General features: G+C 37.9%; 1 pseudogene; it reads right to left on the bottom strand.

Annotated features, from left to right (window-relative positions):
- Nucleotides 1-245: 245 nt before the first annotated feature.
- LOC109070544 overlaps nt 246-19,909 on the bottom strand; it is a 731,031-nt pseudogene continuing 711,367 nt past the window's right edge.

Here is a 19,909-nt window from a genome sequence, read left to right as displayed (position 1 = left end):
AACTTTCTAGCTAGGCTTTCTCAAGCCAACATGAAGTTTGTCTAAACCCTTTTCATCTATTTCTGTTAAAACACGAGCTGCTAATGTTGGTGTGTGTGTGTGTGTGTGTTTGTTTCTCACCTTTATTCCTGCAGTCCTGCAGCTGGAGACCGAGACAAAAAACAAACCCAGAATGATCACCACTACACACACATACACACACACACACACACAGATGTATGTGAACAGCAACATGACAAACCATGTTTTATAGACAGTTCAGGAATTTATTAATGGAACGAAATCATTAACGTCACTCATTAGTAAAACATCACTAGCTCAGATCATGAGTCACATGACCGTCTGCTGCCAACAGGAAGCGGATTCACTATCACTGACACGCACAAATTCACCTTTCACACGTGTTTTCTCATACTTTTTACACGCTAAAGACAAATCAAAGAAAACAAACAAAGAAACCAGCAGGACAACTACTAAACACACCCACCCACACACACACTTAGTGTTTACGCTGCGTTCACCCACGTCATAATTATCGCAACTACGAAATGACAACCTGGAACGATCACATCCTCTCAATTATGGCTTCCTGTGGAAAGACTATCTGAGTAATCACTAGATAAAACCAGAATGCAACAAATAAAACACTGGCACCGAAAGACACTAACGTTTCAAGTTGATGAATTACAAAAGTTGATGATTAACAAATATTAACTAACAAACAATGAGCAATGTTTTTTTTTTTTTCTTTGTTAGTTCATGTTAGCTCAGATCCATTAAATAATATTAACAGATCCAACTTTTGATTTTTATAATGCATTCAGAAATGTCAAAGATAATAATAGCTAGACTGCAAAAAAAAGACATTCTTCCTCAGTATTTCTGTCTAGTTTTCCAGATCAAATATCTAAACATCCGTAAATCAAGAAGCAAAATTACTTAATATATTATGTCCTGGATTTTATTTTATTTTATTTTTTTAAGAAAAAATCTAAAAACTACAAATTTTGAGTTTATTTATTATGAATTTGAGCTTAAGACTTTTGTGTCATAAGAAAATGCATCTTATTTTATAAATGTTTAGATATTTGTATTGGAAAACAAAACAAAAAAAAATATGCAGGAAGAAAATCATATTTTGCAGTATGAGATTAATAAATTCTTTAGAAGTATTTTTCGGTGTTAGTTCATATTAGCTAATGTAGTTTAATAATATTAACAAATGCAACTTTACTGTTAAGCGTTACAGAGTCGTTAAGCAAATGCATTATTATCAAGTGTATCGTTTATTTGGCTGTGTACTATAGCGACAAATATTAAACTATTGTATGTTCTTCGGTTTGGTTTTTAGATTAATCTTGCATTATGAAATTAACAATAGACAATTATAGGAATCATTATACAAAAAAAAAACAAAAAAAACAAAATAAAATTACTACATTCTACTGCTCGAGCTGCTGCAATTTTAAATGTTTTTTTCTTGATGTTGCACAAGTGTGAGTGCACATATAAAACTGTTTACGAGTTTTTCAAGGAAGTGAGTGCATTTCTCAGTGGGAGTCTTGTAATTGCGGTACAGACGTCACGCTGGAAGCTGAAGTGGACTGCGGTTGTTTGTTGTGAGCTGTGAGACGGTTCCATTATTATTAGCTTTAAGGTGAATAATAAATATGACACAGTGTATAAAACTATACAGTGGAAGCGTCGGGAGCAGTGAGTGTTAGACGTCATGTTACACGTCATCCTCAAAGGTCCGCATGTGTGTTTTGAGCGCCAGCACACGCGTGTATGGCAGCGCGGTGGAGCGGTAGAAGTCCAGACCCGTGAGCAGCTCCACGTCTCGCACTCGAGCCGTGTGTAACTTCAGCAGATCCTCCACCCAGCGAGACTCGTCCTCCCAATTCTGCTGAGAAACACAGGGTTATTATTATTTCACTTGACCTCGTTTCATTTAAAATGCCACAAAACGGTTTCAGAAGCCGCTTTCCTGCCTGTGTTCATGTATTTCCTGCTAAGGAAATTAAATTAAAAAAGCAACAGAACTAAAGAAACAACCCATCTCTTTTGATTAAAGAAAAAAAAGTCTCAGATTTTACCCCCCTAAATTCAAATATTCAAAAATATTCATATATTCAAAAATATTCAAATTCAAAAATATTTTTTTTTTAAATTAAAATACAAACATTCAAAAATACAAACATATAAATACAAAAACTAATAATCATATACTCAAATTCAAATACAATCAAATATTTAAATACAAAAACTGAGAATCATATACTCAAATTTAATTACTGGAAATCAAATATTCAAATTTAAACAGTCAAATTATCAAATTCAAATATTTAAATAAAATACTGAAAATCCAACACTAAAATTCAAATATTCATATTTAAATGATCAAGGCACATATTCAAATGAAAATCCTGAAAATCAGAATTCACATACTGAAAGTCAAATCAAATTCAAATACTGTAAACCAAATAGTCAAATATTCAAAGTCAAACAAAAGTACGAGTATTTTAAAAACAAATTAATATTACAACCCCAATTCAAGAGAAGTTGGGACATTTTGTAAAATTAAATAAAATCAAGAATCTGTGATTTGTTAATTCTCTTTAGCATTTATTAAATTGACAAAAGTACAAAGAAAAGATTTCCAAAGTTTTCACTTACCAACTTAAATGTATTTTGTAAATATGAACATGTTTTGTTTTTGATGGCTGCAACACATTCCAAAAAAGTTGGGACAGAGGCCAAATAAAAGTGAAAAGCTTATAGAATATCCACGCTAAACTGTTGTGAAACAGCTCACAGTAAGCAGGTGAATTGGTTATAGGTCAAGGTATCATGTTTGGGTATAAAAGGAGCATCTCAGTCTTTGCAAGCAAAGCTGGATCATGGCTCATCAATTTGTGCCAAGTTTCACGAGAGAAACAAATAAAAAAAAAATCACATTTTGCAATGCAAAATCGCAAAGGATTTATGTCTTTCACCAAGTATCATATATAATATTGTTAAAAGATTCAGGAATGCAGAGAAATCACAGTACATGTGGAGGAAGGCAGGAAACCTCAGGTGAATGTGCTTGACCTTTGACCCATCAGATGGCATTCCATAAGAAACCGGTATTAAATATAGCCACATGGGCTCAGGAGTACTTCAGAAAACCACTGCCATTTCCCACAGTCTGCTGCTGCATCAAGAAATGCAACTTGAATCTCTGTTACTCGAGGAGAAATGTCGGAAATAATTTCACCACCACCACCAACGCATCTAATATTCTCTCTGAATTTCCATGTTCCCTTATGAAAATTAGCCATGGATTTACCACGAATAAAACCTAAAATCATGGTTCTCGTAGCCATGGTAACCACAAATCAGCCATGGTTTGGTTACTTCAAATAATAATTTACAAAGGAGTATTAAGAATATATTTTTTGTGGTTATAAAAACAGACCTAAGCCAACAACAGCCTTTAAAATGACTTACAATGCATAAAATAAAAACAATGAGGCAATAATGATTGGCTATTAATTATATTAATTAATAATTATATGGTTTCATAGAATAACTCTGTTAAATACATACTGTAATAGCCTACAAAATAAACAATTTATGTACATGTTATTACAAATGCCTGTAAAAGGAGCCAAAGGCCTGGGGCCTCATTTATCAACAGTGTGTACACACAGATGTGTGCGTAATGTGTGTGTAAGAACAGTTTCTGCTGAGCTTCTGATTTCTTGTATCAAGCGAGACTGGACAAAAATTTTGCATGCAAAACTTTAACAGTTAGTATCCTCAATTCTCAAACAATGAAATATTGTAATTAAAAGGAAGGTTGATGTGACACAGTGTTAAACATGCCTCTGCTCCAACTTTTTTAGAGTGTGTTGCAGCCGTCAAAATAAAAAAAAAAATCATAATTACAAAGTATACTGTATTTACATTGGTAAGTGAAAACTTTGGAAATCTTTTCTTTGTACTTTTGTCAATTAAACAAAAGTTAAAGAGAATAAACTTTGATTCTTGATTTTATTGCATTTTACAAAATGTCCCAACTTCTCTGGAATTGGGGTTGCTGAGTTTTGATTTGAGACTCAGCACATGTGAGCACAGTCCGAGACGTAGTTGAGATGTCTTGAAGATAATTTGCTCTCCACTGTTGTCCGGGAGGAAGACAGTGTTGAGATGTGAGGAAATGGTGAGGTGTGAGCAATTGTGTAAGCGGTGTAAAGGTGAAACCAGAGGGTTTAATTTTAACTCCATCCGCCCCCCAGCAATGATTCACTGTCTGAACCACAGACTTTAACAAACACTGTTCTTTCCAAACTGTACTTTTTCCTCATTGCATTAAGAATAAAATTACACATTTACTATTATTTACTCTGGTGAATCATAAAGCAGTGTCACTGTGGCTTAATAAACAGCTCAATTATGTGTTCTTGCTTCTTGCTTCAGATCAAGGCTGCATCTCATTGCTAGTTTTACTTGATCTTAGTGCTGCGTTCGACACCATAGATCACAACATACTCATAGATCGATTACAAAACTATACAGGTATCCAAGGGCAGGCTTTAAGATGGTTTAGATCCTACCTGTCCGATCGCTACCACTTTGTTTATCTAAATGGGGAGTCATCTCATTTATCATCAGTAAAATATGGAGTGCCACAAGGATCTGTCCTAGGCCCTCTGCTATTTTCAATATACATGTTTCCCCTTGGTAATATCATTAGAAAATACGGGATTAGTTTCCACTGTTATGCTGATGATACTCAACTATATATCTCAACGAGACCAGGTGAAACTTCTAAATTATCTAAGCTAACAGAGTGTGTTAAAAATGTAAAAGATTGGATGACCAATAATTTTCTCCTATTAAATTCAGATAAGACAGAGATATTACTTATTGGACCAGAAAACATCACACAGAATCTCGTAGATTACAATTTGCATCTAGACGGATGTACTCTTACTTCCTCTACTGTCAAAAATCTGGGTGTTATATTAGACAGTAACTCAACCTACGAAAAATCATATTTCCCATGTTACAAAAACAGCATTCTTCCATCTTAGAAACACTGCCAAGCTACGAAACATGTTACCTGTTTCTGATGCAGAAAAGCTACTTCATGCATTCATGACCTCTAGACTGGACTATTGTAATGCACTGCTAGGTGCTTGTCCTGCATCTTCAATAAACAAGCTACAGGTAGTCCAAAATGCAGCAGCTAAGAGTCCTTACCAGGTCAAGAAAATATGATCATATTACCCCAATTCTACAGTCTCTGCACTGGCTACCTATTAAGTTCCGTATCAGTTACAAAATATTATTACTTACTTATAAGGCCCTTAATGGTTTAGCTCCTGCGTACCTAACTAGTCTTCTACCACGCTACAACCCATCACGCTCCCTAAGGTCACAAAACGCTGGACTTTTGATAGTACCTAGGATAGCAAAGTCCACTAAAGGAGGTAGAGCTTTTTCACATTTGGCTCCCAAACTCTGGAATAGCCTTCCTGATAATGTTCGGGATTCAGACACACTTCCTCTGTTTAAATCTAGATTAAAAACACATATTTTTGTCCAAGCATTCAAATAATGCATCTCATAACCTTCTACTTCAGTTACATCTGATCAAATGCACATTTTCATTATTTTGCTTGGGTTGAACACATCATCTTTGCTTGGCTGGAACAGCAGTTACGCTAGTTTCTCTCTATTACCTTCTCTGTTTCTGTCACAGGATTGCCATCCAGTAATAACTACTGTAGGATTTACACAAGCTCCAGTCTGGATCCAAGCCCTTACAAAGACCTGAGATGACCGAACACTGGAGAAGAGATGATGCAACATACAGAACTACCAAATTTTGCTATAGTGGACATCAACTTAGTCACCACTGACAAGCTATTACTAAATATAATGTAGAATCTTTAATTTTCTGTAAAGCCGCTTTGCAACGACTTGCTTCATGAAAAGTGTGTGTGTAATTAAAAACATGCTAGCCAGAACAGATTCTTTTCTGAAATGGTGGAAAGTACAACAGTGCCTAAAGTACAACATCTGTTCTCCAACGCTCATATCCAGCAGAAAGTGCTGAGCGAAATGAATAACAAAACTGTGAGCTTAGTGCAAAAGTGGTTCGGACTGAATACACACAGCACTCGTGATATTATTTTTCATCCCCAATGGGAAGGGTTGGGGGTGGTGAACGTGATATGGGTTTATACCAGCATGCGGATCTCCCACATTCTGAACATTCTGAATATGATGACAGAGACGTTAGGAAGTTGGCTCGATCTTGAGTATCACTGGAGTGGGCTCGGTCTGACTCTGGGACGGTGAGGGTCTCCCTGATCTATGTCAGAGCAGCAGCTGCATTCAGTGGATATAGCCCCCTGCTAACATCTACAGGAGCCCGGAGAACTCTCATGGATTTACAGTATCACCAAAAACAACACTGGACTGGACTGAACCTTCAGGGAAAACGTGCTTGTCTTCCCTCTGCTGATCACTCATTTCTCAAGACTACTGCACTCAGCGAGGACATTGTTATTATTACAGTAAAAGCCAGATTACAAGATCTTCCTCCTAGACTCAACCTTTCTATCTGGTTTCCTACAACTCACTGTCTGCATCACACTTCAGAACAGATCACACAAACATTGCCACATATCCTGAACAGCTGTCATGCTTACAAAGGAATGTACACGAATGTACACATGTAAATTCATCCATGTTCCAGTGTCTCAGCAGTAACTCTGTAATCTTTTCTCATCCGTCTGCTAACACAGCAGATGTTATTGTGATTAATGAGGAGTGTAGAGAGGTGCTGCATGCACCTTTGACTCTAGTATGGAGGAAGCTTTCATGACTAAAATCATTAAATATTAATCACTCCTAAATACATTTCAGATATAGGTTATCGAGGCCGATTACTTGTTTTTATATTTGGCAGCTTAGGACACACACACAGGTTGGTTGTAAGAGGGCTTCAACAACTCGGGATGCCCAAAACAGGGGGGACAACAGGCAGCCTTCATATACGGAGGAGACGCTGTTATTTACACCCATAAGAACTGAGGGTTATGCTTAATTTTGTAAAGACCTGCTGTATGCCACTGGTTCATGATCTTGTACATGTATTTAACTGCATCTATAATATCTATGTCCTTGTAAGTTACTTCTTTTAAGTGGACTTAAATAAATTGTAAAAATGTGTGTGTGTGTGTCTGAGTGTGTGTGTGTGTGTGTGTGCGTGTTGTGGTCTGGTTTTATTTAGATTCTAAATGTCTCCATCTGCTGGTCAAACCTTAGACCTACATGATGTAAATAAACTACACACATATTATTATTCACTAATAATCATGCACATTATTCATAGTTATATGCACCGGAGAACATCTTACAAACACTTCACAATTCTCAAATGTGTGTGTCTTTGATTTGTTACTGACACTGCAGCTCTCATTGGTCTGTGTGTGTGCGTGTGTGTATGTGTGTGTGTGTGTGTGTGTGTGTGTGTGTGTGTGTAAAAGAATGTGCGTGTGTGTGTGTGAGTGAGTGTGTGTCCGTGTGTGTGTGAGAGAGTGTGTGTGTGAGAGAGTGTGTGTGTGTGTATGTGTATGTGCGTGTGTGTGTGTGTGTGTGTGTGTATGTGAGTGAGTGTGTGTGTGTGTTTTATATATATATATATATAGTGTGTGTGTGTGTGTGTGTGTGTGTGTGTGTGTGTGTGTGTGTGTGTGTGTGTGTGTGTGTGTGTGTGTGTGTGTGTGTGTGTGTGTGTGTGTGTATGTGAGAATGTGTGTGTAAGTGAGAGTGAGTGTGTGTGTGTGTATGTGAGTGTGTGTGTGTGTGTGTGTGTGTGTGTGTGTGTGTGTGTGTGTGTGTGTGTGTGTGTGTGTGTGTGTGTGTGTGAGTGTGTGAGAGAGTGAGTGAGTGAGTGTGTGTGTGTGTGTGTGTGTGCGTTGTGGTCTGGTTTTATTTAGATTCTAAATGTCTCCATCTGCTGGTCAAATCTTAGACCTACATGATATAAATAAACTACAGTAGTGGCCAAAAGCTTTGAGAATTACATAAATATTGGAAATTGGAAAAGTTGCTGCTTAAGTTTTTATAATAGCAATTTGCATATACTCCAGAATGTTATGAAGAGTGATCAGATGAATTGCATAGTCCTTCTTTGCCATGAAAATTAACTTAATCCCAAAAAAACCTTTCCACTGCATTTCTTTGCTGTCATTAAAGGACCTGCTGAGATCATTTCAGTAATCATCTTGTTAACGCAGGTGAGAATGTTGACGAGCACAAGGCTGGAGATCATTATGTCAGGCTGATTGGGTTAGAATGGCAGACTTGACATGTTAAAAGGAGGGTGATGCTTGAAATCATTGTTCTTTCATTGTTTAACCATGGTGACCTGCAAAGAAACGCGTGCAGCCATCATTGCGTTGCATAAAAATGGCTTCACAGGCAAGGATATTGTGGCTACTAAGATTGCACCTAAATCAACAATTTATAGGTTCATCAAGAACTTCAAGGAAAGAGGTTCAATTCTTGTAAAGAAGGCTTCAGGGCATCCAAGAAAGTCCAGCAAGCGCCAGGATCGTCTCCTAAAGAGGATTCAGCTGCGGGATCGGAGTGCCACCAGTGCAGAGCTTGCTCAGGAATGGCAGCAGGCAGGTGTGAGCGCATCTGCACGCACAGTGAGGAGAAGACTTTTGGAAGATGGCCTGGTGTCAAGAAGGGCAGCAAAGAAGCCACTTCTCTCCAAAAAAAACATCAGGAACAGATTGATCTTCTGCAGAAAGTATAGTGAATGGACTGCTGAGGACTGGGGCAAAGTCATATTCTCCGATGAAGCCCCTTTCCGATTGTTTGGGGCATCTGGAAAAAGGCTTGTCCGGAGAAGAAAAGGTGAGCGCTACCATCACTCCTGTGTCATGCCAACAGTAAAGCATCCTGACACCATTCACGTGTGGGGTTGCTTCTCATCCAAGGGAGTGGGCTCACTCACAATTCTGCCCAAAAACACAGCCATGAATAAAGAATGGTACCAAAACACCCTCCAACAGCAACTTCTTCCAACAACAACAGTTTGGTGAAGAACAATGCATTTTCCAGCACGATGGAGCACCGTGCCATAAGGCAAAAGTGATAACTAAGTGGCTCGGGGACCAGAATGTTGAAATTTTGGGTCCATGGCCTGGAAACTCCCCAGATCTTAATCCCATTGAGAACTTGTGGTCAATCCTCAAGAGGCGGGTGGACAAACAAAAACCCACTAATTCTGACAAACTCCAAGAAGTTATTATGAAAGAATGGGTTGCTATCAGTCAGGATTTGGCCCAGAAGTTGATTGAGAGCATGCCCAGTGGAATTGCAGAGGTCCTGAAAAAGAAGGGCCAACACTGCAAATACTGACTCTTTGCATAAATGTCATGTAATTGTCGATAAAAGCCTTTGAAATGTATGAAGTGCTTGTAATTATATTTCAGTACATCACAGAAACAACTGAAACAAAGATCTAAAAGCAGCTTAGCAGCAAAAACTAATAAAAATAAAATTCATAAAACTCTTAAAAACTACTGTACACAAATATAAACACATAACAAAAAACAATACACATAATCAATAACAATATTCATAACAATATGCACAGGAGAACATCTTACAAACACTTCACAATTCTCAAATGTGTGTGTCTTTGATTTGTTACTGACACTGCAGCTCTCATTGGTCTGTGTGTGTGCGTGTGTGTGTGTGTGTGTGTGTGTGTATGTGTATGTGTATGTGTTTATGTGAGTGTGTGTGTGTGTGTGTGTAGAGTGTGTGTGTGTGTGTGTGTGTGAGTGTGTGTGCGCGAGTGTGTGTGTGTGTGTGAGTGTGTGTGTGTGTGTGTGTGAGTGTGTGTGCGCGAGTGTGTGTGTGTGTGCGAGTGTGTGTGTGTGAGTGTTTGAGAGTGTGTATGTGAGTATGTGTGTGTGTATCACTGACGTTGCAGCTCTCGCTGTTGTCGGCTCTGTGTGGCAGGATGAAGCAGGTGACTCTCAGATCTCCGTCACACTCGTCTAGCGTCTGGTTGAGTGTCTCGCAGCTGCTGATGATGCTGTAGAAGTGAGTGGGGATGAAGACGGAGCCCAGTGTGTGCCTGCAACAAACCGCAGAAGAAGAGATCACACACACACTTCAGAAACACACAACATGTAATCATTTCAAATTACTCAAGAATAATATAAAATATTATTCAATTATATTTTATTAATTATAATTCATTAAATATATAATAAAATAATTTAATATTTAAAAAATAAATTAAATAACATTAATAAATTTAAAAATATACATATTTATGAATAATGCATGTATAAAGCTAACTATAAAAAATAGATTTATATTTAAAATAAATAATATTTAACAAGAAAAAATAATTTTATATTAATAATAATTAATTTTACATAATAATATAAACATGTTAATAAACATAACATGAGGGTCAGGGTTGTGAGTTTCTCACTCTTTGATCTTCTCTTCTGTGTCTCTCAGTCCATCGTGGTCGTGGTCAAATATGGGTCCCATGATCACATTTATACCGTTATTCTCCAGACTGTATCTTCTGAGGACATCCCTCTGCAGGAAACTCCACACCCCTTCACACACACACACACACACACACACACACACACACACACACACACACACACACACACACACACACACACACACAACGACACACACACACACACACACACACACACACACACACACACACACACACACACCGACACACACAGACACACACACACACACACACACACACACACACACACACACACACACACACACACACACACACGCACACGCACACACACACACACACACACACACACAGGAGTTTATTTAGTCTCTTTTTTTCCTCAACATGTTTATTCTTAGGTGTGATGTTTCGTGTTTTCTGTCTCATGTTGCTCTGTGTGAACTGCAGCAGTGAATGGAGCTAATACACATATTTTTACTAAATATACTTCACAAGTGCATGTGCTAATTCACATACACAAAACAATTTATATTACACAAACACAAAAAAACAAAATCACCAAAATCATATTTTCCAATCCGATTTTACATTCACATTTCACATAAACCTGCATTAAAATCTACATTAACCCATTTTGAGTTGGATTGGTACCCATTTTCAAACCTTCCTGGCCTGTGGTTTTTAAAAAGGCCTTTATTTTTAACCAATCAGATGCGAGTTTTCACTCCAGCTAATTTTCCACACACTCAACACTTTGAGTCTAGAAGCGCAGCATTGTGCATGCATTTGTGAATCATATTTTGTAAATAATTAAATGTTATCAGTACAGCACTCACTCTTGAAGGCGGGATACATGGGAACGGTGTTTGTGATGAGGGAAGCCTCATATCTGGATTCAGCCGTAGCAGAGAAGTCTACAGAGATCAACACATCAGATTTACCTGGAGAACATCTTGAGCCAAAAAACTTGAAGCATTTATCTGACTAGTTTTTATCTAATAAATTTTGAGGCTCATCTCTATAATTTAATTCTCTCGTGGACAGAAAACATCCAAACACACATTGAAGTGTTTATTTTACTGCTCTTTATCTATTTGCATCTGTAGATTTGAATTCCAATCCTCTCTATAATCTGATGTTTTGTTCATATTTCATTCACACTGATTTATATAACATTTTACTCCTAAAAACACAGTGTTTGTCTTCTGTCTGTTGACAGTATTATCTGATTTATGGAGTGATAAAAAAAGAAATCCAGAATATCCTCTGGAAAAACCTTTAACTTTAATAAGACAACAAAATCAAATGAGAATTATGAACCAATGCTCAGCTTTCTGTATGCAATCTAGTGCATATTTGCCTTTTTGCATGTTTAAACACAACATCTAATCAAACTTTGATAAAAAAACAATGATTAATCAGCTGAAGTATGGTGAGATCTCAAAATCTAATTTTTGAATTCATTGAAATATCATCTTGATTTCAGATCAGTAGATGTGTGTGTGACTGACCCGGTGGGAAGAGGAAAGCGTGTGTGACGTCTGGCTCCTGACTGTACGAGTTACATGTGTGTGTGTGATCGAGACGAGGGTCTGCTCTCACACACTCGCTGGACGACACGGCCAGAGCCTCCACCTGAACACACACACACACACACACACACACACACACACACACACACACACACACACACACACACACACAGACACAGACACACACACAGACACAGACACAGACACAGAGACACAGTCACACACACAGACACACACACACACACACACACACACACACAGACCCACACACACACACACACACACACAGACACACACAACACACACACACACACACAAACACAACACACACCACACACACACACACCACACACACACACACACACACACACACACACACACACAGACACAGACACACACACAGACACAGACACAGAGACACAGTCACACACACAGACACACACACACACACACACACACACACACACACACAGACACACACACACACACAACACACACAGTACACACACACAAACACACTCACAGTCACACACACACACACCACACACACACACACACACACACACACACACACACACACACACACACAGACACACACACAAACACACACACACACACACACAGACACACACACAAACACACACACACACACACACACACACACACACACACACACACACACACACACACACACACACACACAGGATGAGTGTCACGCCTCAGCTCAGAGGAACACATCTGGTTGTCGTTGGTCTGCGCACACTGTTGCTGTGAGTGTGAACGCGCTCCACAGCGGCAGTTGATGATGTGACTGTATCCGCTGCAGTAATCCGAGTGACACAGCTGTGTGTAAGACGTCTGGAAGAGAACGGCTGGACGGCCGTAAGGCAGGTGTGTGGCATCTGCACAAACACGCGATCAAAAATATCACACTCAAGAGATTCACTCAAGAACTTTACTAGAGTCAAACAGAATGCCCGAGTTCCTGGCACACTGTGTATTATACGGAGTGAGGGAGCCAAGATCAAAATTAAAAACAACATTTTCATTAGGACCAAACAAGATAATTCCTAATTTGTTTTCATTCAGCTGTAAGAAATTGCTTGGAAGCCATAACTTAAGTTCTTTTAGGCAATCTAACAATGGCTTAAGAGAATGCTTATTATTGTGCTGTAGGGGAAGATAAAGCTGGGTATCGTCAGCGTATACTGTAGATGAAAGAGACACCATTTTTTAAAGATAGAAAACAAGGGGAGTAAATACATAGAAAAAAACACAGGGCCCAGGATTGAACCTTGCGGAACACCACAACCAAGAGGAATGTCAGAAGAAGAGTAACACCCTAACTGAACATTAAAACACCTATTTGACAAATAAGAGCAAAACCATTGTAAAACCATACCACGAAGTCCTACACAAGACTCCAGGCGTGACAGAAGAACGTTGTGTTCAACTGAATCAAATGCAGCACTTAGGTCTAAAAGGACAAGAGCCATGGGTTTCCCTGAATCTGTCGTGAGAAATATGTCACTTAAGACTCTTAACAGAGCCAATTCAGTGCTATATAAAGCTTTAAAACCTGATTGAAAGAATTCATTAATAGAATTATCTGTCAAGAAGGACTGGAGTTGAGCCAGTACAACTTTCTCCTTAATCTTTGAAATAAAAGGAAGATTTAAAATTCTCATTCTGTCTGCCTGGACAATCATTCCTAACTAAAATATTATATAAAAATATTATTAAAGCTGCACTTCTAATGTTTTTTGGTTAAAAAAGCTGCATTTCTCCTCTTGTCTTCTTTACTGCCCTATCTAGGTGCCCTATCTATCTATCTACCTGGCATTGTGTATTTCAACTAGTGTTAACTCTTAACAAGCTGCTTTTGAAAGTCAATTTCAGATAAAACCATCTTCTAAATGCATAAATCTAAAATAATCTCTAAAAAAAAAAAATCTGTAAAAAATGAACAAGAATCAATTATTGTGGGCCTTATTGAGACTTTATCGAACCTCTTAAAATCCTGAGATGTACTAACTATCCCGCTAAGATTGTTTTGTAATATTGTTTTTTCAGTCTTTTTTTTGTAGAAGGTAACTAGAGAGATTCTCAAACATCAGATTCATCCAGTGCTGAAGCACAACTGACCATAACTACTGTATAAATCACTCGATGTAGTTAAAAGTTTTTATTTTTTTGTCCTTTTAATTTAATTTTTTTTTTATATATAATTAGGTCTATATAGTTTTATACATATTTTATTAATAACATTATTTTGTGCATTTGGTGTAATAAAATGTGTTTTATGTGGTTTAAGGGTTCAAAAAACACATTATTTTCCACATACTGTACATTATTGTTGCTCCTCTATGCCCCGCCTTCTGAAACGCTTTCTAAAATGATTATCACAAAGCTCATCGTTCTGAAAAGCGAGGTGTGCTCTGATTGTCCAGCTATCCAGTGCGCTGTGATTGGCCGAATACCTCAAGTGTGTGACGGAAATGTTACGTCCCTCACCATACTGTGACGCGTGTCCCGGTGCGACCAGATAAGACCAATAAAACCCATTACAAAGTGGGGACATGATCACTGATTATAGTGACTTATACTGTGTTTTTAAGTGTTGCGTTGCGTATCGAGCTGCGCAAACATAAAACCATGTCTGCATTTGTGATCGGAGAAACTACAAACAGCAAGCGCTACTCTACACTGCTCAAAACTCGTGTTTGAATCATCAGTGACAAATCCTTTACATATAAAAATGTACTGACAGGCTGTGAGTCAGAAGCACCAGACTGTCCTTGCAAAGTTATAATTGCCCAACTTTATAGAACAGTCTTTGAGCACAGACCCATTGTAGGCTACTGGTTCAGGAAACAGTCCTCCATTAAATGCGTCACATACTGTGGGCTTGAGTAAGGAACGGCCAGTGGACCTGAGAATGGTGCGGCAACCACATGTGACGACCCCGGGCTGGACTCCGCTTCATCCACGGTGAAAGCTGATTCGGTGATCCACTTGGATTTAAGACTTTATTCTTTGCAACTTTACAGATCTTCTTTATCCACCAAGAGCTTACACTCCAAAGAGAAAGGAAATTTGAAATTGCATCCCTTTAAGCTTTTTATGTTATTTCATTTCATTTCAGTTAACTTATTTTCTTTCAAGTAACAATTTTTTTTTTCCCGGTTTTAGTTCAATTCAATTCAAGTGTATTTGTATAGCACTTTTAAAGATACAAATCGTCGCAAAGCAACTTTACAGGAAATTAAGTTTCTACAATATTTAGTAGTAGCTTATCAGTGGTGACTGTCAGTTTATGTGCATACGGCAGAAATGTTCGGAAAAATCAATTAAAGAGTTAATCAAACAGACGATTAACACTATTAACAGCAATTATGCAATGAAAATTATAGCAAAGTGTGGTAGTTCTGTATGTTGTTTCAGGGTTAGCATCATCTGAGGTCCTCTGAGGGGTTGGCATAGTTAACTATAATAACCCCAACAGTGATGGCTAAAGTTACTTTTAAAAGTAATGCATTACAATACTGCATAATTCCCTAAAAAAATAACTAATTATGTTAGTTACTTTTTATGGAAAGTAATGCGTTACATTACTTTTGAGTTACTTCTTAAATCTGGGCGGGGCTTGCTTGTTGTTTTTAATATAAAAAGTTCTTCTTTTACAAATGTAAAAGCGCTTTCACACCAAAAGTGAAGTGAATGCGTCTCAGGCAGAAGGAAATGTAAATTCTCGTCTGTACAGTAGAGGCGCCGCTCAAACTAATCACATGAAGAATATGAGCAGGAGAAGAAAGTTCAACACTATTCAGCAATAACACAAATCAAACACAAATGTGTCATTTTTGCTTAGTATGGTTGAATTTGATCATCGAAGGTCAGTAGCAAAGACACTGGTTAATAAAATGGGATTAAATACATAAATGATATTTCTCTTATTTAACAGTTAATTATTGCAGGTTTGTATAATATTCTGAGTTTGTATTTGACAGTTTTTATTGATTCTGAGGAACACTGAATGTGTTTTTGAGTAAACACATGTTCATATTTAGTCTAGAACTACAGTGAGATCATGTTCACACACAACACTCTGCAATTACTCCTGATTTCTGTCTCCATGGCAACGACAGAGCTGTCACTCAACACATGAGAAACAAAGTAACTGGAGATACTTATTTGAAAAAGCAACTCAGATATTTCCTTCTAAAGTAAAAAGTAATGCATTACTTTACTAGTTACTTGGGAAAAGTAATCTGATTATGTAACTCACGTCTTTAGTAATACGTTACCCCAACACTGAACCCCAATACATACATATTTTTGGTTACATTATATCGCGCACACACACACACACACACACACACACACACACACCTCCCATTTGATTGCCTCATGAACACTGTTTGATCCATGACCGGTCACTGAAGGATGTGAAAATGAAAGTGAAAGTGAAACAGATCTTAACTGTTCAACGGTCCGTCAGCAGCGGAAGGAAACCTCTGGGAACTTTCTTCAATGTTGTTCTGTGAACGAGAAGAGAGTCAATCCACTGACCTGCAGAGAACACGCAAGTGTGTGTGTGTGAGTGTCGCTGACCTCATCGTCACAGTTACAGCCCAGGTCATGGGTCACCTCAGTGGGCGGGGCTAAAGGCGTGGGTGATGTCACTTCCTCTGGCTGTGTGGGGGTGTAGGGGGGGCTCCTCAAGACGCCATTCAGACTGCCGTGAGTCCCGTTATTAGGAGCTGGAGTCAAACCCAGCAGATCTACACACACACACACACACACACACACACACACGGATGCTGCATTAATCTGTCATGGCTCTCATAATCTAAGAATACTAATAAACCCAGCGGGATCTTCACCACACATGACGTTATACAGCTCGATGTTCTCAAAAACTGGCACTTCTGTCTTGAAATGAAGCTCGTTCCAAATCCCAGAAAGATCGTCTGCGAGAAACAGGACAGGTTACTGTACTGATTAAATGATTGATTGATTGACTGACTGATTTACCTGCATGCTGCTGATCTTGTGTCAAAGCCATGATCTCCAAGAAGCCGCAGGTAGCTGGAGATCTGCTCTCACACACAACACACACCAAACATCACATCTTACTCTCAGCTGAAATGGGTTTTTGTGAAGAAGTCTTCAGGAGAACAACACTGAGCCGCAGTCAGATGGGATGCTATCCTGCGCTCGTAGCGTACGCTCTTCAGTTGCTACGCTGTAGCCTGTATCAGTTCATGTTAAAGCGTGAATGAAACTACGAGCATGCGCTAGATCCGCGTCATGTTGAGCGGCGGCAGCTCTTAAAGTTATAGCAGCCCAATAACCTAATAATGTCTGCTCATCAAAGAATGTAGCATTAAGGATTCATCTATATTTAATTTAGAATTCAGTGTTTTATAACTTTATTCTATATCTGTATATCTCCTACTTGCTGAAGGGCAGAGGTAGCTAAATATGACATTTATTATAATGGATTCATGTGAAGAAGTTATTGACGTTATATAAGTCAAATAAATATTAAAGTTGATAGATTTCTGTTATACTGTAAATTTGAATGGCAAGGTTAACCTATTAGGGAAATAATAATAATTTCTTAACATCAGTAGTATTGATTTAAACGATAATTCAATCAATAAAATAAAAGAAACTAAAACAAAAAAAAAAAAAAAAATATATTACTTTTTACTTTTACATTACATTAAGGTGAAATTATTGCAATATACAAGTATATTTAAGAACTTAATTGCGATAAATTTCCGAAAAAATGTGTGATTAATTAGTAAAAAAATTTAATTTATTGACAGCATGTATATGTCGTACATGCATATATAAACTGGAAGAAAAAAAAAAACATTTTGACCACTAAAAATCTGAATTTTGTCTTATTTTAGATGTAAATATGCATACAGATACACACACACACACACACACACAAGCACAAGCACTCATGGATACACACACACACACACAGACAAAGTGGCATGTCCACACACACACACACACACACACACACACACACACAGTGATACCCACATGGCCACGTGCCACTTCCTGTCCATGAGCAGGTGCACGTCCTCGATGCGTCTGTTGTTGGCGTAATGCAGGCGTTTGGGCAGGTGCTGCTTCAGGTACGGCTTGAAGTGCTGATTGGGCATCTTACACTGGAAACAGGTCAAAGGTCACACGTGTACACGGTGTACAAACATAACACTGATTCTGCCAGGAGTATGGGACTGATGAACTTACTGTTAAATTAGATACGATCTCCTTTGGATCATCTGAAACATAAAGAAAAGAGGCAATAAATTCAGCTGTGAGGGTTTCCTCTGAAATCTATGTTTGTAGAGTTTGTGTATATGCAGGGTGTGTACTATTTCAGTATCACACTGATAATGAAAGAATTTATACTTTAACAGAATACTGCTGAAACACAATTTCTGTGCTCAGTTACAGCTTCAAGGGAAAAGAAGTAATTTATTTTAATGAAAACAGCCAATGAATTCTATTTTGATGTAAAATAGATATTTTGCTATAAAATAAAAGTCCAGAAAATTCATAAAGTGATCAAATGCAAACACTGAATGCGATGTAAGTTGCTTTGGATAAAAGTGTCCATAACTTTGATCATTAGACTTTTTAAACAGAATATTCTTTAGTTAATTTAACACATCTTTGACCTAAATTACATCCACCCATTTAATTCTACTCATTTATAGACAAGTTTTAGTCATATTCAAATGATATATAGTGATAATGTAAATATATATATACTGCTGGTGAACTTAAGGTTTAATAGCTTCAGGTGACCTCTGGTGTATCATGAAAGACGAACTACAAATCATGCAATTCTTTAAATTTAAAATTGTTCAAAAGTTCATACAGTAAGTTGCATTCATTTGTACATTGTGAAAATTGTAACTTTAATGTTCCACAATTTCAGTTTAAATTGCTTTAAGAAGAAACTTATGTAATCAGTCGAGTTTTTAAGAAACAAAAATTTGACTTTAATACTGTATTTTTACTTTTTTGGCATTCATATATTTTGGGCAAGACAATATGATCTTAATTGAGTAAAATACTGACAAAGTATGCATACTTTTCTTTTTTTTTTAACAAAATTGAGATGTGCTCACATGAATAAATCATTGCATTTTAGGGTGAGCCTATAGTTTTTACACTGAGCTTAACTGAGATGTGCTCACAATGGTGTGCTGGCGCTTTTGGGGCCGATTCTTCCAGAGGATCCTGGGATCAGTGTGATAGCATCAACATTCAGTCCGTAAGAGCCCAAATACTCAGTTCGTTCACAGTGTGACTCCTCCATCCCTGAACACACACACACACACACACACACACACACTCCCAAAGGATACACACAGCTCTGATGAATACACACACAGAACCTTGTGAAGTGACCATTGATATGATGGTGCTGGATCTGAGTCTGTTGATTTATTCGACACATTTACATCCGATTTAAAGCAGAATTTTATATATTACTCATTCTACATCATGATTCCTCAGACCTATAAAACTGATTTTCAGTGTGGACTGTTGTCTTCAGAACGCATGTGTGTGTGTGTTTCTGCGCTAGAACACCAGAGATCGTACCGTGATCGCCCACCAGGATGACGTTCACACAGCGGTGCAGGTTCATCTGCTTCAGGCCGTTCATCAGCTGACCGATGATGTTATCAATCTTCCTGAGAGTGTTATCCAGCTGTCACACACACACCACACACACACACACACACACACACACACACACACACACACACACAGTAAAAACAGTTAA

This window comes from Cyprinus carpio, chromosome B19 (genome assembly GCF_018340385.1).
Source record: "Cyprinus carpio isolate SPL01 chromosome B19, ASM1834038v1, whole genome shotgun sequence".
NCBI classification, from domain to species: Eukaryota; Metazoa; Chordata; class Actinopteri; order Cypriniformes; family Cyprinidae; genus Cyprinus; species Cyprinus carpio.
Note: the sequence above shows the minus strand (reverse complement) of the source record. Positions and strands in the feature narration are given on the sequence as shown.